The following is a 23,385-nucleotide window of genomic DNA, read 5'->3' on the forward strand; positions in this document are numbered from 1 at the left end:
GTTGCCTATAAACTTTGCCAAATATTTCAAACTACTTTTGTAATACAACTTTAGGTATTTTTAAACGTTAATAATCGATCAAATTGTAGACGGGGCAATCTGTATTCAATACAGCAAGTAAACAAAACATGCACCATTTTCCCTCTTGCGTAACTCTCAACAGTGTAACGTTGTTCCAGGATGTGCCTCTTCTTCGTTTCACCAATGATTAACTTCAACCTAATTCCAAAGACTGGTGACATCCTGTGGAAGTCGTAGGAACAGTAAAATGGGCGCTATCTAATTTCCCTTGGCAAAGACAACAGAGGGAACGGTCAGAGGAAAAAAGAATATTCTGAACAGTTTTTCCTTGGGGTTTTGCCTGCTACATAAGTTCTGTTATAGTCACAGACATGATTGAAGCAGTTTTAGAAACTTCAAGAGTGTTTTCTATCCACACCTACTAATCATATGCATATAATATATTCCTGGCATGAGTAGCAAGTTGAAATTGTGCACGCTATTTATCCAAAAATGGAAATGCTGCCCTCTATCTCTAAGAAGTTAAAGTAATGGACTGTCGCTTCTCTTTGCGTATTTGAGCTGTTCTTGACATAATATGGGCTTGGTCTTTTACCAAATAGGGCCATGTTCTGTCAGCAACAGCCCCAAAACATCACTGCTCTAGAGGAGATCTGCATGGAGGAATGGGCCAAAATACCAGCAACAGTGTGTGAAAACCTTGTGAAGACTTACAGAAAACGTTTGACCTCTGTCATTGCCAACAAAGGGTATATAACAAAGTATTGAGATAAACTTTTGTTATTGACCAAATACTTATTTTCCACCATAATTTGCAAATAAATTCATTAAAAATCCTACAATGTGATTTTCTGGATTTTTTTTCTCATTTTGTCTGTCATAGTTGATGTGTACCTATGATGAAAATTACAGGCCTCTCTCATCTTTTTAAGTGGGAGAACTTGCACAATTGGTGGCTGACTAAATACTTTTTGCCCCACTGTAAGTACATTTTAGCAATTTCATTTACTTTTGATACTTAAGTATATTTAAAAACAAATACTTATAGACTTACTCACGATGTATTTTACTGGGTGATTTTCAGTTTTACTCAAGTCATTTTCTATTAAGGTATCTTCACTTTTACTTAAGCTTGACAAATGTGTACTTTTCCACAACTGATGATTAACCATTTTGTAGCCGAGTCTCTACATTTATCCAATGTAAAAAACACCATTTCAAGTTTAAAAATGTGCAAATTGCCTGCTGCTTGGCAATCCACTTCTCTGCTCCCTTGGCAGATTATTTATAATCTATAAAGGAAAGAGGAGCAACAAGTGAGGGAATTGAGCAAAAAATCTTTGACAGTTACAAATCAAGTTAAAGACACGGCGAACCAAGTCTCCGCAGGAATGTAGGCCAGTTATCGTAGTGGCAGAAAAGCACCAAAAATATTGAAACATTTCAAAATGGCTTTTATTGAAAGATATTGCTAGATATTTCTACTGTATAAAATAGGATACTATTGTATGGTTGCTACTTGAAGAGACAGACCTTCTGCATTCATCCATTAAGTGACAGGCACAAATTAGACTTGACGCTCATAGAATGGGTACAGTAGACTTTTCCGAATGGGGTACAGTACTGGCTGCGAGAATTGTCTGACCCTTGTGTTCCCACCCTCTGGCTGCCGCGCCCAAAGCCTGACGTCATCCTACCATGCTGCAATTCAGACAATGAACAGTATTCCAGAAAAAAAAACTTGGGCATGGTGGGAAACAATGTCATAGTCCCCCATTCATCCCCCTCTCTCCCAAGCCATCTCCCGCATTTCTCTCTCATTAGCACTGACCTGGCATGAATGGAGACCATTATTTGTCAGTCTGTGAGGGTGGCCGTTCCACCATCCCTCGCCCGCTAATAATTGCTCACTTACCTCAACCTTCTACCAGGCCTTGTCTGTGTTTTTTTTCTACAGAGAGTGCTCTCCTTCGTCATTTTTATTACCGTCACAGTCAGACATTCCGGGGGCGCGTCTTACAACCCCATCGCTCTCATTTTGCTTTAAAGAAACAGGTTGTTAGATAGAAAAGACAGGTCCCTTCATGGGTGTATCTGCGACCTTGACCCGCTATACTGTTGCGAACTGAATTCCCAACTAAATTGTGTGCGGGCTATTGAAGTTGTACTTTTGCGAAATAAAGAGTGGGCTTGAACAATGCAAAGGTAAGTCTTTCATCGCACAGTGAATGAGCAAGGTCCCTGCAGAGGTCTCGGAAACTAAAGTGCCTCCAACACAACACCTTGTTTGCCAGCTGAGGCTGCGTACTGCGGCAAATTTTTTGACCCTTGGTACATCACGCCGTTCTTTCCTTCATTGTCATGGCGTAAGCTGGAGGATGTCGATTCATCTCAGTGGTAAGACAGAGTCATCAAATTCAGTCCCCAACTCCAGGTATGAACGAAAAATCAGAATGAACACCCACACACTGCCAGACGCCGTAGACAAGAGGCAAAGCAAAGAGAGTCACTACGTTTCATTACAGAGAAAATGTAATAAAAACATTGTGTACATGAACTCTAGACTACAGCTGGAAATTACAATGGGATTCAATGAGTTCTAGCTTCTGTTGCTAGGGAAGTTGCTTTAACTTGCAACATTCTGACATGATTACATAATGAACAAAGCGTCCATTGCTATGCTGGTTGCTTGGCTCTATGTTACCTCTTAGCAGATGCGAAGGAAGGAGGATGTGGGCAGTTTTGCTCTCCAAGGACAGTGTTGACTGTGAGAACCTGCTGACTACCTATTGCTTCAGAGGACCGAAAACACTGGAAAGAGAACACTTTCTTTACGATGTACTTGTCTTTTATATAAGTACATAGTTAAAAAGAAATAAATCATTAAGCTGTTTTTAGATTGATGTTGCTAGCTACTTTACTTATATACCTCAGCATGCCCAGCCAGCTACAGTAACGTAAACTCACGTAAACTCGTACATCGCCTTGGTCTGTACAATTGCCCTTATTTTAGCGCCCCAAAAACGTAATACTTCCAGATCAACTGTAATGTCAATTTCTGTAAAGCACAATTTCTCCCCTTTCCAACAGAATCAATTAAATGACCTAAACGCTGCCCGTTTCTGCATAATTCAAGCAGGCAATGAGCCCCGTCGGGTCTTTTTAAAAATGGCGGGTGGGGAAGCGAAACTAATGCGTGAGAGTGAGAAGGAGAGATGTCTGGGAAAATTGCTTTTTTTCACTTGATCTGTCCAACTTATCACCTTATTGCCTCTAAAATGTAAATAAAACACTATAAAGACTTTATATAATGTGTCATACCTATTTGAAGGTTTGTGTCGAATTTTTTTAATTGGATTTTTAGGGCGGTGCTAAAGTGATCTTAGAAAATAATGATCACATGCAACGATGACGCAAAAAATGACTAGGTATCCCCCCTTACCCCCGTCACTGTTCATTTCTTGTTTTTAAAGGATGATAGAAGTGCTACATCTGGTGGAGAGATTGTAAGACAGAAATAGTTATTTTATGCGTGCTGTACGTTACGACATGACACATCAAGATGTAACGGAGGGTCAGTTTTTTAAAACTTTTCTCCAATACTATAGAGACATTACCATGTCGATCGACGCCCGAATAGAAACCTAGTTCACACCCCCGATTTTGAAGTCGCTACAGTCCCATTAGTTCTTTGTAGCCTCGTTTGAATGTTGCGGTTGCACACATTTGTACGGAATGGGGTGAGTTTACGTTAGCTAGCCAGCTAACTAGCTAACCAGTCAGAAAGTTTAATTTAGGCTAACCAACCAGCTAGCTAGCTAAAACACTCAGAAAACTGTTTGAATCATATCTGTGAGTATGACAGAACTTATTTAGTAGGCGAAACCCAGAGGACAAACCATTCAGATTTCATTTTTCTTTAGGTCACTCTTTTCAATGGGTTTTCATTGGGAATCCAGATTCCTAAGGGACCTTCTTGCAGTTCCTACCGCTTTCACTGGATGTCACCAGTCTTTAGAAATTGTTTGAGGTTTTTCCATTGTGTAATGAAGTAGCCCTGAACGAGGGTCACTTGTAGTGTACTGTTAGATAGAGGCGCGTGACCAGAAAGCTAGCTACAGTTTGTTTTCCTCTGGTATTGAACACAGATGATCCAGTCTTCAATTTTATCGATTATTTACGTAAAAAAATAACTAAAGATGTATTACAAAAGTAGTTTGAAATGTTTTGGCAAAGTTTTGTATTTTGTAGTCACGTTGAGCAAGTTGGAACCGGTGTTTTTCTGGATCAAACGCGCCACATAAAATGGATATTTTGGATATATCTAGACGTAATTAATCGAACAAAAGGACCATTTGTGATGTTTATGGGACATTGGAGTGCCAACAAAATAACTTTGTCAAAGGTAAGGCATGAATTATATTTTTATTTCTGCGTTTTGTGTGGTTTCTCTCTTTGTTGATGGAGGTGCTATCCTCAGATAATAGCATCTTATGCTTTCGCCGAAAAGCCTTTTTGAAATCTGACATGTTGGCTGGATTCACAACAAGTGTAGCTTTAATTTGCTATCTTGCATGTGTGATTTAATGAAAGTTAAGATTTTTATAGTAATTTATTTGAATTTGGCGCTCTGCATTTTCCCTGGCCTCTCTGGGAAAAAATATAACATATCCCAGAGAGGTTAAGAGGAGACTGCGTGAATCAGGTCTTCATGGTCGAATTTCTGTAAAGAAACCACTACTAAGGGACACCAATAAGAAGAAGAGACTTGCTTGGGCCAAAAAACACAAGCAATGGACATTAGACCAGTGGAAATCTGTCCTTTGGTCTAGAGTCCAAATATGAGATGTTTGGTTCTAATGGCTGTGTCTTTGTGAGACGCAGAGTAGGTGAACAGATCTACGCATGTGTGGTTCCAACCGTCAAGCATGGAGGTGTGATGGTGTAAGGGTGCTTTGCTGGTGTCAGTGATTTATTTAGAATTCAAGACACACTTAGTCCCACAATGCTGTGGTAGCCATGAGGTTATAATTTTTTTTTCAACAGGACAATGACCCAAAACACACCTCCAGGCTGTGTAAGGGCTATTTGACCAAGAAGGATGGTGATGGTGTGCTGCACCGTTCCTGTGGCGGTTGGGGGGTGGGGGCAGACAATGAAAATAGTCCGGGTAGCAATTTGATTACCTGTTCAGCAGTCTTATGACTTGGGGTTAAAAACTGTTGAGAAGCCCCTAGGACAAAGGCTTCTCAACAGTTTTTACCACCAAGCCATAAGACTCCTGATCAGGTAATCAAATGGCTACCCGGACTATATTCATTATGTGCCACCCCCCTCTTTTTACGCTGCTGCTACGCCGTTTATCATATATGCATAGTCACTTTAACTATCCATTCATGTACATACTACCTCAATTGCACCGACCAACCAGTGCTCCCACTGACCGGGCTATCTGCATTGTGTCCCACCACCCGCCAACCCCTCTTTTACGCTACTGCTACTCTCTGTTCATCATATATGCATAGTCACTTTAACCAAATCTACATGTACATACTACCTCAATTGGGCCGACCAACCAGTGCTCCCGCACATTGGCTAACCGGGCTAACCTCATTGTGTCCCACCACCCGCCAACCCCTCTTTTACACTTCTGCTACTCTCTGTTCATCATATATGCATAGTCACTTTAACCATATCTACATGTACATACTACCTCAATCAGCCTGACTAACCGGTGTCTGTATGTAGCCTCGCTACTTTTATAGCCTTGCTCCTGTTTTATTTATTTACTTTTCTTTACTTACCTATTGTTCACCTAACACCTTTTTTGCACTATTGGTTAGAGCTTGGAAGTAAGCATTTGTTGTTGTATTCGGCGCACGTGACAAATAAACTGATTTGACCTGGCATCCACAATCACTCGACCTCAACCCAATTTGAGATGAAAGAAAAACAGCTAACAGGTGCTCAGCATATGTGGGAACTCCTTCAAGACTGTTGGAAAAGCTTTCCAGGTGAAGCTGGTTGAGAGAATGCCAAGATTGTGCAAAGCTGTCAAGGTAAAGGGTTGCTACTTTGAAGAATGAAAAATATTGAAGATATTTTGGTTTGTTTAACTGTTTTGGTTACTATATGATTCAGTATGTGTTATTGCATAGTTTTGATGTCTACACGATTATTCTACAATGTAGAAAATAGTACAAATAATGAAAAGCCCTTGAATGAGTCGGTGTGTCCAAACCTTTGACTGGTATTGTATATTAAGAAGCAAAGTGGAAATCTGCATTGTTGTCACCAATATCTTTTTGCATCTGATCATGCAGACAGTGTGAACAGCACGGCAAGTGCTTGAGTGATAGGGGGCAGGGCTTTGAAGGAAGCGCATGGGGAAGCGGCATGCAGGAGGAGAGAGACGACTCAAGTGGCAGACGGCGTACATGCCGGAGTGGCACGTATCATGTTTAACAAACCAAACATTAAAATACTGTTCTAGAAGGTAAAGTAAAACCCAACTGGGTCATTGCATTTTTAACGGTATAGTAAAATATGGTATACTACCTAGCCCTTCATCGATATGAACGGGACATTGAGACGAAGCTTGGATTAGGCCTTTTAGCTTCACTTTACTGTGAGGTGGGTGAAATTTGAACATGTCTCCATGAAAAATGTAAACTGCTAGTAGCGTACTGCTAGTAGCCTATGCTGTAAAGAAGCCATTTGTTTACTTACAGTAGGCTATATTATTGTCTGTCACAAGTCCCTTTGACTCCTCAAAACTGGAAGACAGGGAATGGGAGAAACTGATTCCAACAAACACACACTGCCAATTTTGTCTTCGTCTTCCCTTTCCTACTGTGATCCACCCCTGAAAAACTAAATATTCCGAAGCTGAAAAACACTTATTTATTAATCAAACTTGGGACAAGGGTAGAAATCTGCTGCTCTGGTATAGAAAACACTGCAGGAATTGCTTCCCGACTAGAAGGTCCTCTTCATGGCTCCCTTTTGCTCAGTCCAGAAGGGGGGGGGGGTGACTGATCTCCTAATCTGCAAAGTACCAAGCACTTGGCTTCCAGGGCCTGGGCTTTGTCGGCAGGCTCCAGTTCTCATTCTGTGCCTTTTTCCATTTGCAAGGAAAATTTGCTGACACAAAAACAAGGCTTTGGTTAGAAGATGAAGGGTTGCATTAGCATGGCCTTGTTAGCCTCATCCATGCTCTTACTCAGCTGTAGGCCTGAAAACAGAACAGGAAAGCAATGAAAGGCGATGAAAGATGAAACAATCGGCAGAGGAAATGCCACTTGAGACCGTCGGGCCACTCTGATCGATTCTAGATGATCATCCACTTTATTTTGTTTTAGAAGGTCAATTAAATCACTAATTTGGAAGATTCATGATGCTGTTTTAACAACAAATGAAAAGGCACTCTACCCTTACTTTGTTATCCGACTTTTCTTTTAGTGGCAGAGAGGATACAACACCAGAAACGTGGCAGCTATGATTTGTGAACACCCTAACGAGTCTGTGTTGTCACAGAGAATCACATATGCCTTTTGTCCATACAGGAAATCTCTCTTAAGAAACCACTGTCTACTAGCAGAGAGAACATAAATCCTTACCATCCAACAGCCTTGGAATATGCATGAAGACGACATTTTTATTATTTTTTTAATTCAAAGGGTCCTTGGTTATGTGTGGGGAGATTTGCCCCTGGCCTAGCTTCACTCTCTCTCTTTGACGCAGTCTCTCTCTGACACAGTATTAACTGATTGGGGGAAACAGCTGGAGTTGCATAACATTTTTTCTTCGTTTTGGAGAGGGGAGAAAGCGCAGGATAAAGGGAGCAAAGAGCTGATGTGTGTCTGTTCATGCTTCTTTTGGTGTGTGTCCTGCTTCTTTAGTTTGTCTATGTACAGAATAGTGTGTGCCTGTGAGAGTGTGGCTCTCTATTGTACTGAGCACATGTCTTTGTGTGTGTGTTTCTGCATTTAAAAGGACCCGCTTAAACTTGCTTGGCCGTAACCCTATCTCTGCAGCGCATCCGTGGCTCCGGCGCTCTCAAGGGTGAATGGGGACCTTCACTAATTCAAGCATGAGCTCTCATTTTCCTCCCTTCCATCCGCTCCTTGCTTGGCTGCCAGGTATAGGGGTTAAGGTTCATGCTTGCTGTCTAGACCACACCGACCACAGAGTGCTCCGCCACTTCTATTTAAGACTTTCACTTGTAGGACATTAATTAACTGAGCAGCAGACACTAATGGTGTCGGCAATGAACAATCGGCCTGTCATACCAAATAATGTCCCCCAGCCAAATAGTGTCCCCCTCTACGTCACAATGGGATTCGATAAACTATTAGCGTCTGTTGCTATATCAACAATGTGATGACCTAATGATCAGAATTTTTGTTCATTACAGCCTAAATTATCTCCTTTTCATCATCGCTATGCAAACAAAGCTGATTTCTGCAAAAATTTCACTATTTAACCTCTCTGGGCCAGGGAAATGCAGAGTGCCAAATTCAAATAAATTACTATAAAAATCTAACTTTCATTAAATCACACATGCAAGATAGCAAATTAAAGCTACACTTGTTGTGAATCCAGCCAACATGTCAGATTTCAAAAAGGCTTTTCAGTCGAAAGCAAACGATGCTATTATCTGAGGATAGCACCTCCGTAAACAAAGAGAGAAACCATATTTCAACCCTGCAGGCACTCCAATATGTCCCATAAACATCACAAATGGTCCTTTTGTTCGATTAATTCCGTCGATATATATCCAAAATGTCCATTTATTTGGCGCGTTTGATCCAGAAAAACAGCGGTTCCAACTTGCTCAACTGAAGCATGCTTTCTGGTCACGCGCCTCTAGCAGTACACTTAAAGGGACCCTCGTTCAAGATGGCCGTACTTCTTCATTACACAAAGGAATAACCTCAACCAATTTCTAAAGACTGTTGACATCCAGTGGAAGCGATAGGAACTGCAAGAAGGTCCCTTAGAAATCTGGATTCCCAATGAAAACCCATTGAAAAGGGAAAATCTGAAAAAGAGTGTTTTCTATTCAAATTTCTAATAATATGCATATCTTATCTTCTGGGGATGAGTAGCAGGCAGTTGAATTTGAGCATGTATTTTATCCGGATGTGAAAATACTGCACAGATTTAGTATAATCATTATAAAGTCCCTTTTTCAGGTCTTTCAAAGATATTTGAATTTAATGAATGAACTTCACAGATCTTCACAGATTGTAAAGGGTTTAAAACACTGTTTCCAATGCTTGTTCAATGAAACATAAACATGCACCTGTGGAACTGTCGTTAAGACACTAACAGCTTACAGACAGTAGGCAATTAATGTCACAGTTATGAAAACTGAGGACACTTAAGAGGCCTTTCTACTGACTCTGCAAAAACACCAAAATAAATATGCCCAAGGTTCCTGCTCATCTGCGTGAACGTGCCTTAGGCATGCTGCAAGGAGGCATGAGGACTGCAGATGTGGTCAGGGCAATAAATTGCAATATCCGTTCTGTGAGATGCCTAAGACAGCGCTACAGGGAGACAGGACAGACAGCTGATCATCCTTGCAGTGGCAGACCACGTATAACACCTGCACAGGATCGGTAGATCCGAACATCACACCTGCGGGACAGGTACAGGATGGCAACAACAACTGCCCGAGTTACACCAGGAACCCACAATCCCGCCAACAGTGCGCAGACTGTCCGCAATAGGTTGAGAGAGGCTGGACTGAGGGCTTGTAGGCCTGTTGTAAGGCAGGTCCTCACCAGACATCACGGCAACATCGTCACTGACTTCACCGTTGCTGGGCCAGACAGGACTGGCAAAAAGAGCTCTTCACTGACAAGTCGCAGTTTCGTCTCACCTGGGGTGATGGTCGGAGTCGCGTTTATCGTTGATGGAATGGGCGCTACACCAAGGCCTGTACTCTGGAGCGGGATCGATTTGGAGGTGGAGGGTCTGTCGTGGTCTGGGGCGGTGTGTCACAGCATCATCGAACTGAGCTTGTTGTCATTGCAGGCAATCTCAACACTGTGCGTTACAGGGACGACATCCTCCTCCCTCATGTGGTACCTTTCCTGCAGGCTCATCCTGACCCTCCAGCATGACAATGCCACCAGCCATACCGCTCGTTCTGTGCCTGATTTCCTGCAAGACAGGAATGTCAGTGTTCTGCCATGGCCAGCGAAGAGCCCGGATCTCAATCCCATTGAGCATGTCTGGGACCGGTTGGATCGGAGGGTGAGGGCTAGGGCCATTCCCCTCAGAAATGTCTGGGAACTTGCAGGTGCCTTGGTGGAAGAGTGGGGTAACATCTCACAGCAAGAACTGGCAAATCTGGTGCAGTCCATGACAAGGAGATGCACTGCAGTACTTAATGCAGCTGGTGGCCACACCAGATACTGACTGTTACTTTTGATTTGGACCCCCCCTTTGTTCAGGGACACATTATCCATTTGTGTTAGTCACATGTCTGTGGAACTTGTTCAGTTTATGTCTCAGTTGTTGAATTTTATGTTCATACTAATATTTACACGTTAAGTTTGCTGAAAATAAACGCAGTTGACAGTGAGAGGACGTTTCTTTTTTTGCTGAGTTTATTTCCATGATTTTAACAGTTCATCAATTAATTAGGCCTAGATTCATGTCATGCAGCCCTACATGATACAGCATTTGTGCAATCAGAACGGCGAAAGCACCATTGAAATCACAATTTGTGTGTTGCCACCCTAGGATCATGTTTAGAACTGTTTAGAGCATATTTAGAACTTTTATTATTCAAAAACATATACCGTCATAATTAAATAAATATTAATTACAAATATTGTAATATAATATTTTTGACATATTGCCCAGCCCTAATGAGGAGTCAAGACAAAAGCTCAACAAATTAAATGCATGAGCAGATAGCACAATGGAGGCCATCTGAATGGGCTGAAATGAACAAGTTTGACAAAAGGCTGGGGATAATAAAAAAAAACACCCACTCAAAGCCTTTGCGCCCTCAAAGCTGCTGGATGAGGTCCGATTTGCCATTCTGAATTAAAACGCTCAAACCAATCAAACTCAAACCCAACCTTTGACTCGTCCCTGTGTTCCACCTCAAACTGAAATGTTCTCCATTCTTCTTCACTCATTAGCACGAGATCAGAACAAGACTAGAACTCAAACTTTGAAGGCCCTGTTAACCGTATAGAAGTGGGCCATATGAAGGAAGCTATTGAGTTGAGTTCATTCAATGAAATTAACTGAGAACATAAAGGATAGTGCCAATGAAGAAGGTCAATATTCAATGCCACAATTCTAAGGCAAGTTTCAAAGCTTGTACTAGGTGAATACCTAGCTAATAGGGATGGGCATTTGAAATCATTTCAATATTCAAATTATATAAAATTGATATTTTTCCAATATCTGGATAATAGAAATCCTAAATAAATTGACTCTTGTCCAAATCAGGACTCAAATGCTGAGGGCAGTGGTGCCAAAACAGCAGACAGGTTGCCCTACTCCTGTAGTTTTTTGGCTAACAGCAAGAGTGTGTCACGCCCTGATCTGTTTCACCTGTCCTTGTGATTGTCTCCACCCCACTCCAGGTGTTGCCCATCTTCCCGTGCATTTATATCTGTGTTTTCTTACTGTCTGTGCCAGTTTGTCTTGTTTGTTCGAGTCAACCAACGGGTTGTGGTCTCTGCTCCTGCTTTTTCCCCCAGTCTCGTTTCCTCACGATTTTTACCCTTGCCTGTCCTGACTGGGCCCACCTGCCTGACCACTCTGCCTGTCCCTGAGCCCGCCTGCTGAGCTGTACCTCTCCCCCCTCTGGATTACTGACCTCTGCCTGCATCCTGTACCTTTGCCCCCATACTCTGGATTATCGACCCCTGCCTGCCTTGACAGGTCTTTGCCTGCCCGTTGCTACAATAAACATTTTTACTTCGACAGTCTGCATCTGGGCCTTACCTTGGTTCTGATACAGTGAAAGAGAAGTCTGATGTTCACCATGATAGATATTTTTAATTGGAATCAGTTCTATGGAATCTCAGTAAGGTGAAAGCCTGTAAACGCAATTTGAAGTGGGGGGAAAATAGCATAGGCTACTGTTGTCAGTGCTGGCTGGAGGGCTAAATGCACTATGATAGTAAAATGTATTTTCATGTAAAACACAACATGAAAGGGAAAATCTTTAAATAAAAAAATTAAGTAACAATTTCAAATGGCAGGATGTAGGCCTATCCTATGTAACAAATAATTTAATTTAGACAAAGCTTTTTCATTGTTAAAGTAATAAGTGAATTAATTGCCCAATCCTAACAGGACTACCTAACAACCAAAAATATCAGGCTGTCTCAATAATATGTCCATGCCCCAGATTATGTCAAGCATTTGGGCTAATTTCACAATAAGCCGGCTACCATTGTTAGGCGTAATTAATAGGACAGCAGCTATACTATTGGACAAATTCCCACATGACAGAACATTAATTTCCTCTGCTGTGATTTTTAAACACTTCCTTCCTATGGAAGATAAAGGAAGAGCGGGGATGGCAATTAAATGTTGCTCAACCTTTGTAAGATTACCCTCCAGAAAAAGGCATCCAATAAGACGGAGGTTATTAGTAGAGAGCAGTGAGAGGAAAGACAATATGCTACAAATACTAATGTATCAAGAGCTGAACGGGTACATATGGGAAGTCTGATATTCCCTGGAACTAGGTAAGCATGTGTGGAACATGCCGACTTAATAACTCCCTCTACCTCACCTCGGTGTGTGCTTGAGGTTGCCAGGGAAATAACTACATGAATACCTCTGGCACACAGTCACACATTATGAAACAGATCCTAAATGTGGTTGTAAAGACAAGGCAAAAATAGGAAGAAAAAAATGCACCACTGCATTGTTTCTTTTGTAGACTGATGAGTGTGGAAATCTAAGCATGGTGAAGCCAATCCCAGTGAGAGCCATTGCTTTTCTACGCTCCATTTAGACTGCCTACTTCTGTTGCGGTAATATTAGACCAATGTGCCGTGGCCCTTTCATTTACTATTCAATTCAAAATGGCCACTAGTGGCACATTGACTATAGTAACCACCAAACAGTGTTTCATCTAGCTGGGCAAAACCTCTTCATAGCTCATTGCAATAGACGGGTTGGTTGTTAAGCAACAAAACCGATTTGTGCACAACTATGGGGCAAAACAGACGGGGTTGGCATAGATTGTCGACAACATGTAAGCTATGTTTAGTCTCAAATGTTTGTTGAAAACAAATACATTTGCACAATGAGCACTTTTTGTCTCAAATACATCGTTACAGTTGTTGGTTAGCTAGCTAGCAAATTTTAGCCATATTAGCATTGACATGAAATCAAAACAATACATGGTATCAAGAACATTCTCCCCCATGGAGGTGCACACGTAATTTTTTGTGACATTGTCAACTAACCCATCTATAGGGAAAGCAGGGGGGTGAAAGAGGCGGGCATGAGAACTAGGGGTGTGTCTCAAGTCTAAACAAGCTTCCTCCTGTTGTCTGTTTTCTCTACACTCCTTCTCTACATTGCATCTTATAACACTGGCAAGATAAAATATGTTAAAATCAGGGCAGATGAAGAGGATTCCAAGGAAAGAAATCCACGATGGGCTGTTAAGACACAGCATGGGAGTGAAGCCAGGGCTCCTATCTGATATGAGCCAATGCCACAGCCCTGACATGAGCCAATGCCACAGGAGAGGAAGGGGTGTCTGGGAGGACAGACTCAACTGGAGGACTGGTGTATCATATTTTGCTACAGTGACCTTCGTATGTACCTTATTAAAAGTTCAGAGTTGAAGGAAGTAATTGCTGTAATAACTGAACTCAGAATGACGAGCGTCATAATCAACATGGGGCTGGAGCATCACCCAGGTCAATATCCTTATTTAGACACACTTGCATACAGTATATACACACCAAATACACAGACAGTTAAACGCATATACTCTCCATATTCTTTTGGCGCCCTCCCCTTCCATTTTGCAGATCAGGCATTAACACAATATTACAATTAGGATGCTGATTAACACCTGCCTCAGCTCTTGGGGGGGCTGACAGGGGCTAATGGTAGAATGTATGGGAAAATATCAGCTACTCAGTATTCAGCCCCTGTTCTCATGGCCTTTCTCTAAGCAAGAGGTACAGAGACTACTGGTTACCATCATAACTGATCAAATAGCCTTGGTAACAAGCGAACATGGAGAGCTCGTGCCTGGCAGGTCAATTTTCAAATGTTGAACATCATTGTGGGAGTCAGGGGATTGGTAGTATCAATGGAGCACGTACTAAAGCGTATGTGGCCTTTATACAGTATACATCTGATTTATGATATTTCACACATTGGCGGTCAAGGGAGTTAACTACCTGATATAGCAAATCATCAACATACTGTATATACTTAATGTTTCTTCTTTTTAATGCTATTGGCATCCCAAACTACCCTGTTCTGGGCCTACACAGTCTGCAGGTTATTTTTAAACCATCCCTACTTGTTATTAAATCAAAAGCTTGAGAGTCATAAAGCTATGACATTTCTCAGATGATTATTGATCAGTCTAAAATTTTACTGGAACGAATTGCATAAATCGCTGAAGTTGGAGACTTATCTCCATCACCAACTTCAAACATCTGCCATCTGAGCAGCTAACCGATCGCTTCAGCTGTACATAGTCTATCGGTAAATAGCCCACCCAATTTACCTACCTCATCCCCATACTGTTTATATTTATTTACTTTTCTGCTCTTTTGCACACCACTACCTGTCCATGACCATCTAATCATTTATCACTCCAGTGTTAATCTGCAAAATTGTAATTATTCGCCTACCTCCTCATGCCTTTTGCACACAATGTATATAGACTCTTTTTTTTCTACTGTGTTATTGACTTGTTAATTGTTTACTCCATGTGTAACTCTGTGTTGTCTGTTCACACTGCTATGCTTTATCTTGGCCAGGTCGCAGTTGTAAATGAGAACTTGTTCTCAACTAGCCTACCTGGTTAAATAAAGGTGAAATTCAAAAATTCAAAAAACAAAAAAGGTGCAGCAAAGTAACCGAAGGGAAAGTCTTCATTAGTAATGCAATATCGATACAGCTACAAGGGTCATGGTTTCTTTGCACACTGATTGTAGCCAATAGGATCTGCAAACTTGCAAGGTCACACTCACTATCACTCACTCTTCATTTGTCTTTGCAACTCAACAATTACACTCCTGAGATCTTGCTTTCAGTCTCTTGTGCCGACTTCATAAAATGTCACGATGATTGCCCTGTGGCTCAGAAATTAAAGGTCTGGGGAAAGATTGTTTTTTTTGTCAAGTGTTAGCGGTTCATGTTAAGTATCCCTATATTTCTGCTATTACGGTGCTATCAGTCTGTTATTAGTGCCCCTGCGCAGGAGTCTCGGAGATTAACCTGGCCTGAGTGGAGTGAAAATGGCAACCATGTATTGTGCTAATACGGTTTCAGCAAACTGGAACCTTGTCGTTGTGTCATTTTGAGTTAACAGTTCATAGCATTGCTAGTTCCTACACAGGGCCTTCTAATCAGGTTTGTTTGGGTGGAAGTTTCAGCTTTCCATGGTGACATCACCATGCGGTAAATCTGCCAATAACAAGCTAGTTTTCAGTTCCCCCTCCCAATTCAGACCACTCCCAGACAGTCTTACCCAAATTCTTGCTTGAGAAACTATTTAGCAAAAAATGATTTTTTTTATTTTATTTTAATGGAAAGGGGGCAGTATTCGGAATTTCGGATGACTATCGTGCCCAAAGTAAACTAAACCCAGAAGGCCTGAGTAACATTGCATTGGATAGAAAACCCTCTAAAGTTTACAAAAATGTTAAAATAATGTTTGTGAGTATAACAGAACTGATGTGGCAGGCGAAAACCCAAGGATGTTTGATTTATTATTATTTGTTTATTTTGTTATCCATTGAAAGCCTATTGACTATATATGGGTTTAGCGCCCAGATTGCAGTTTCTATGGCTTCCACTAGATGTCAACAGTCCTTAGACATGGTTTCAGGCTTGCTTTTTGAAAAACAACGAAGAATAAGACCTTTTGGTAAGTAGTCTATGGAATCATGCAGTACTGGTTTGCGTGCGTGACTGTGTGCGCACTCTTCGTGCTTTTTCCTTTCTATTGAATACGCTATTGTCCGGTTGAAATATTATTGATTATTTAGATAATTGAAATCCTGATGATTAATCATAAACATCGTTTGACATGTTTTGACGAACTTTACCGGTACTATTAGGGTGTATTTGTCTGCATGTTTTGACCGCCTTGGAGCCAGTGAATTACTGAACAAAACGCGCCAACAAAACTGAGTTTTTGGGACATAAAGAGGGACTTTATCAAACAAAACTAACATTTATTGTGTAGCTGGGACTCCTGTGACTGCAACCATATGAAGACCTTCAAAGGTAAGTGATGAATTTTATCGCTATTTCTATTTCTATAAATGTTTGTGCGCTTTTGTAAGCGGGGCGCTGTCCTCAGATAATCGCCGTAAAGCCTTTTTGAAATCTGACAAAGAGGCTCGATTAACAAGAAATTAATCTTTAAGACGATGTATAACACTTGTATTTTTTATGAACGTTTATTATGACTATTTCTGTATTTTGAATTTGGCACCGGATGTTGTCGAGGTGGGTCTCTAGCGGAAAGCCTGCGCCAGAAAGGTTAACATGTTAAGTAACATCCTTGCTTTATTATCATTCCAGTTCAGTGTATCGACTAAAAGGTCTGTTTTGCCAGTCTTTTAGGTGGAAAAACATGTGGGTCACATTTTTTTTAACACGCTCTTCGATTGCAAAGAGGGGGGACAATTATTATTATTTCCATGAAATAACTGGACGAAGATGTCCTATAATAGGCTCTTAAATGTATTTTTATTTCACCTTTATTTTACCAGGTAGGCCAGTTGAGAACAAGGTCTCATTTACCACTGCAACCTGGCCAAGATAAGGCAAAGCTGTGCGACACAAACAACAGTTACAAACATGGAATAATCAACCATACAGTCAATAACACAATAGAAAAAAAGGAGTCTATATACAGTGTGTGCAAATGGCATGAGGTGGTAAGGCAATAAATATGCCATAGTAGCGAAGTAATTACAATTTAGCAAATTAACACTGGAGTGATAGATGTGCAAGTAGAAATACTGGTGTGCAAAAGAGCAGAAAAGTAAATAAAAACAATATGGGGATGAGGTAGGTAGATTGGATGGGCTAATTACAGATGGACTATGTACAGCTGCAGCAATCGGTTAGCTGATCAGATAGCTGATGTTTAAAGTTAGTGAGGGAAATGAAAGTCTCCAGCTTCAGCGATTTGTGCAATATGTTCCAGTCACTGGAAGCAGAGAACTGGAAGGAAAGGCGGCCAAACGAGTTGATGGCTTTTGGGATGACCAGTGAGATATACCTGCTGGAGAGCTTGCTACAGGTGGGTGTTATCGTGACCAGTGAACTGAGATAAGGCAGAGCTTTACCTAACAAAGACTTATAGATGACCTGGAACCAGTGGCTCTGGCGATGAATATGTAGCGAGGGCAAGCCGACGATAGCATATCGGTCGCAGTGGTGGGTGGTGTATGGTGCTTTGGTGACAAAACGGATGGCACTGTGATAGACTGCATCCAGTTTGCAGAGTAGAGTGTCGGAGGCTATTTTGTAAATTACATCGCCGAAGTCGAGGATCAGTAGGATAGTCAGTTTTACGAGGGTGTGTTTGGCAGCGTGAGTGGAGGCTTTGTTGCGAAATAGGAAGCCAATTTTAGATTTCATTTTGGATTGGAGATGTTTAATGTGAGTCTGGAAAGAGAGTTTACAGTCTAGCCACACACCTAGGTATTTGTAGTCCATATATTCTAAGTCGGAACCGTACAGAGTAGTGATGGTAGTCGGGCGGGTGGGTGAGGGGCAGCGATCGATTGAAGAGCATCCATTTCATTTTACTAGCATTTAAGAGCAGTTGGAGGCCACGGAAGGAGTGTTGTATGGCATTGAAGCTCGTTTGGAGATTTGTGAACACAGTGTCCAAAAAAGGGCCAGATGTACACAGAACGGTATCGTCTGCGTAGAGGTGGCACAGGGAATCACCCGCAGCAAGAGCGACATTGTTGATATATACAGAGAAAAGAGTCGGCCCAAGAATTGAAACCTGTGGAATCCACATAGAGACTGCCAGAGGTCCGGACAACAGGTCATTAGAGAAACCAAGGCTGTTGAGTCTGCCAATAAGAATACGGTGATTGACAGAATCGAAAGCCTTGGCCGGGTCAATGAAGACGGCCGCACAGTACTGTCTTTAATCAATGGAAGTTATAATATCGTTTAGTACCTTGAGCGTGGCTGATGTACACCTGTGACCAGCTCGGAAACCAGATTGCACAGCAGAGAAGGTACAGTGGGATTCGAAATGGTCAGTGATCTGTTTATTGACTTGGCTTTCGAAGACTTTAGAAAGGCAGGGCAGGGCAGGATGGATATAGGTCTATAACAGTTTGGGTCTAGAGTGTCACCCCCTTTGAAGAGGGGGATGACCGCGGCAGCTTTCCAATCTTTAGGGATCTCGGATGATATGAAAGAGGTTGAACAGACTGGTAATAGGGGTTGCAACAATGGCGGTGGATAATTTTAGAAATAGATGGTCAAAATTGTCTAGCCCAGCTGATTTGAACAGGTCCAGGTTTTGCAGCTCTTTCAGAACATCAGCTATCTGGATTTGGGTGAAAGAAAAGCTGGGGAGGCTTGGTCAAGTAGCTGCGGGGGGTGCGGCGCTGTTGGCCGGGGTAGCCAGGAGGAAAGCATGGCCAGCCATAGAGAAATGTTTATTGAAGTTTTCGATTATCATGGATTTATCGGGGGTGACCGTTTTACGTAGCCTCAGTGCAGTGGGCAGCTGGGATGAGGTGCTCTTATTCTCCATGGACTTCACAGTGTCCCAAAAGCAAAACAAATTTCTGTTTGAAGAAGCTAGCCTTTGCTTCCCTGAACAGTTGCATATCGCGGGGACTATTCAATGCTATTGCAGTCCGCCACATTACGTTTTTGTGCTGGTCAAGGGCAGTCAGGTCTGGAGTGAACCAAGGGCTATATCTGTTCTTAGTTCCATATTTTTTGAAAGGGGCATGCTTATTTAAGATGGTGAGGAAATTACTTTTAAAGAACAACCAGGCATCCTCGACTGACAGGATGACACTAGCATTGAGAGAACCAGCAAGGCCATTTCATTTGCGGTGAATATAAAAAAGAAAAAAGCAATTGATAAACAGCTGAGTTTAGGTCATATTTCTGTCATCCAAATTATTGCACATGCAGAGAACATATTCAGAATATGGCATTTATTGTGCTTGCTTGTGAGATGAGGAAAGACCATTTTGTATTTTGAAGGAAAAGTAATCTCTTCTGGCAGAAGTGGTCATAGTGTTAATGGGAAACAGGATTATAATTTATTGTGCATTTGTATTCCAGACTAGCATTAAATTCACACAACATACACTACACAGCCAAAAGTATGGGGACACCCCTTCAAATGATTGTGAAGTGGAAATGTCTAGCGAAGTGGTAGGCCACACAAGCTAACAGAACAGGACCGCTGAGTGCTGAAGCGCGTAATGCGTAAAAATTCTGTCCTCGGTTGCAACACTCACTATCGAGTTCCAAACTGCCTCTGTAAGCAACGTCAGCACAATAACTGTTCATCGGGAGCTTCATGAAATTGGTTTCCTTGGCCGAGCAGCCGCAGACAAGCCTAATATCACCATGTGCAATGCCAAGAGTCGGCTGGAGTGGAGTAAAGCTCGCCGCCATTGGACTTTGGAGCATTGGTGTAAAATACATAAGTAAAAATACTTTAAAGAACTATTTAAGTAGCTTTTCGGGTTACTTTACTTTAATTTTTGACTACTTGTACTTACTTCAATGCATTCCTTGAGAAAATATTGTACTTTTTACTCCAAACAGTTTCCTTGTCACCCAAAAGTACTCATTACATTTTGAATGCTTAGCAGGACAGGAAAATTGTAAAATTCACGCTGTTACAGCAGCAAACGGGGGACTACCTCCATATTAATGCCCATGATTTTGGAATGAGATGTTCGACGAGCAGGTGTCCACATACTTTTGTCGATGTAGTGTATATTTTACATTCACCTTCAGAAAATATCTGATTGAGTCCAAGCATTAGCCAAATTCTTTTTTTTACCCAATGCAACCAGTAGCCTAGTATTTTCTGGCCTGCAACCATTTGTCAAAATATGAGGGATTATTCCAGACTGTGCATTATTTTGTAATTAAATGTGGGTGTGAATTTAATGATCTATAAATTACATTTTACAAGGGATGTATATCACTGTTGCAATGATTTAGCAAACAACCCAAATGGCTTTAAAATATTTTATTAGTTGGCAACAGTAGGGAGCCTAATAAATGTCAAACTATAGAGTGAAAAGGTCTGCCCATTTTCAATAGTGCAGAGTAGAGGTCGACCGATTATGATTTTTCAACGCCGATACCGATTGGGGGACCAAAAAAAGCCGATACCGATTGGAGGACCAAAAAAAGCCGAAACCGATTAATCGGAAGATTTTTAATATGTATTTGTAATAATGACAATTACAACAATACTGAATGAACACTTATTTTACCTTAATATAATACATCAATAAAATCAATTTAGCCTCAAATAAATAATGAAACATGTTCAATTTGGTTTAAATAATGCAAAAACAAAGTGTTGGAGAAGAAAGTAAAAGTGCAATATGTGCCATGTAAAAAAGCTAATGTTTAAGTTCCTTGCTCAGAACATGAGAACATTTGAAAGCTGGTGGTTCCTTTTAACATGAGTCTTCAATATTCCCAGGTAAGAAGTTTTAGGTTATTATATGGAACTATATATTATCTCTCTATACCATTTGTATTTCATATACCGTTGACTATTGGATGTTCTTATAGGCACTTTAGTATTGCCAGTGTACCTCTCCTCGCTCCTACCTGGGCTCGAACCAGGAACACATCGACAACAGCCACCCTCGAAGCATCGTTACCCATCACTCCACAAAAGCCGCGGCCCTTGCAGAGCAAGGGGAACAACTACTCCAAGTCTCAGAGCGAGTGACGTCACCAAGTGCGCACCCCGCTAACTAGCTAGCCATTTCACATCGGTTACACCAGCCTAATCTCAGGAGGTGATAGGCTTGAAGTCATAAACAGCTCAAAGCTTGAAGCGTTGAAGAGCTGCTGGCGAACGCACAAAAGTGCTGTTTGAATGAATGCTTACGAGCCTGCTGCTGGCTACCACCGCTCAGTCAGACTGCTCTATCAAATCATAGACTTCATTCTAAAATAATAACACACAGAAATACGAGCCTTTGGTCAATGATATGGTCGAATCCGGAAACTATCATTTTGAAAACAAAACGTTTATTCTTTCAGTGAAATACGGAACCGTTCCGTTATTTATCTAACGGGTGGCATCCCTAAGTCAAAATATTGCTGTTACATTGTACAACCTTCAATGTTATGTCATAATTACATACAATTCTGGCAAATTAATTATAGTCTTTGTTAGGAATAAATGGCCTTCACACAGTTCGCAACGAGCCAGGCGGCCCAAACTGCTGCATATACCCTGACTGCTTGCACGGAACGCAAGAGAAGTGACACAATTTCCCTAATTATAAGAAATTGATGTTAGCAGGCAATATTAACTAAATATGCAGGTTTAAAAATATATATACTTGTGTATTGATTTTAAAGAAAGGCATTGATGTTTATGGTTAGGTTTGGTGCTATGACAGTGCTAAATCATCACCCGTTTGTCAAAGTAGGCTGTGATTCGATGAGAAATTAACAGGCACCGCATCGATTATATGCAATGCAGGACACGCTAGATAAACTAGTAATATCCACCATCCACTAGTGATTATGTTAAGATTGATTGTTTTTTATAAGATAAGTTTAATGCTAGCTAGCAACTTACCTGGGCTTCTTGCAGCCCTCGCGTAACAGGTAGTTAGCCTGCCATGCAGGCTCCTCGTGGAGTGCAATGTAAGGCAAGTGGTTAGAGCGTTGGATGAGTAACCGGAAGGTTGAAAAAACGAATCCCCAAGATGACAAGGTAAAAATCTGTCGTTCTGCCCCTGAACAAGGCAGTTAACCCACCGTTCCTAGGCCTTCATTGAAAAAAAGGATGTGTTAACTGACTTGTCTAGTTAAAGGTGTTTTTTAAAAAAAAAAAAAAAAAATATATATATATATATATATATATATATATATATATATATATATATATATATATATATATATATATATATATATATATATATATATATATATATATATATATATATATATATATATATATATATATATATATATATAAAAAATCTGTATTTTTGGACACCGATTTGGCCGTATTTAAAAAAAAAAATTAAAAAAAATAAAAAAATATATATATGTATATATACATATACATATATATATATATTTTTTTTTTTTTTTTTTTTTAAATACGGCCAAATCGGTGTCCAAAAATACAGATTTTCGATTGTTATGAAAACTTGAAATCGGCCCTAATTAAATTGGCCATTCCGATTAATCGGTCGACCTCTAGTGCAGAGATCTTGAAATGTGATGTTATGCAATTTACAGGCAGCAAAACATGTACAGTATATGTAGGCTATACAAACACAAAACGTGTGTAATGTAAATTAAGCACACATGCTTGGTCATGATGTTTGCAAATAGGCTATACATGCATTCATCTCACAGCAGTGATTTACTGTGTGTGAGAACCCTGATAGGAAAATATTTCCGAGGATAAAAATCTAAGATGACTTGTCCTGATGACCTGAACATTTTGATATCAGCGCATGCCAAGTCATCAATTTTAATGGTGGCTGGTAAGCCATTTGGTTCTGTAGAAATCCTAAAGGAACGATCATCATTTATCAGACACCCACTTCCCACACACTACAACAACAATACATTGTAAACAGCTTTAGAGATATGCAAGGCTGAGGCAAACATAGCATGTCCTAATTCTACCTTTTATTACCTTTCTTTTTCATCAACTTTATGGCGACAACACTAAATGGCTTGCCTTAGTTTTCTGCTTATATAATGTGACATTATAGAGCAAGTCAGTTTATTTAATTAGTCCAATTATATCTAACTTGAGGCTATGATACAGGCTCAAGCCACCTAAATATGGAATGACACTTAGACCTTATTACCGTAATAACATAGCTGCTTCAGAAATGGGTGGGAAATTGGCCATTTTCTCAAAGAATATTA

General features: G+C 40.8%; 1 protein-coding gene and 1 pseudogene across 6 annotated transcripts in view; one reads left to right on the forward strand and one right to left on the reverse strand.

Moving 5' to 3' along the window:
• LOC110534869 (cell adhesion molecule 1) overlaps window positions 1-23,385 on the reverse strand; it is a 502,342-nt gene that overhangs the window by 441,132 nt on the left and 37,825 nt on the right. The gene's annotated exons all lie outside the window — the stretch shown is intronic.
• LOC149979971 (uncharacterized) lies at window positions 9,451-14,072 on the forward strand (annotated as a pseudogene).

This window comes from Oncorhynchus mykiss, chromosome 10 (assembly GCF_057628025.1).
Source record: "Oncorhynchus mykiss isolate SJ-2025 chromosome 10, ASM5762802v1, whole genome shotgun sequence".
Taxonomy (NCBI): Eukaryota; Metazoa; Chordata; class Actinopteri; order Salmoniformes; family Salmonidae; genus Oncorhynchus; species Oncorhynchus mykiss.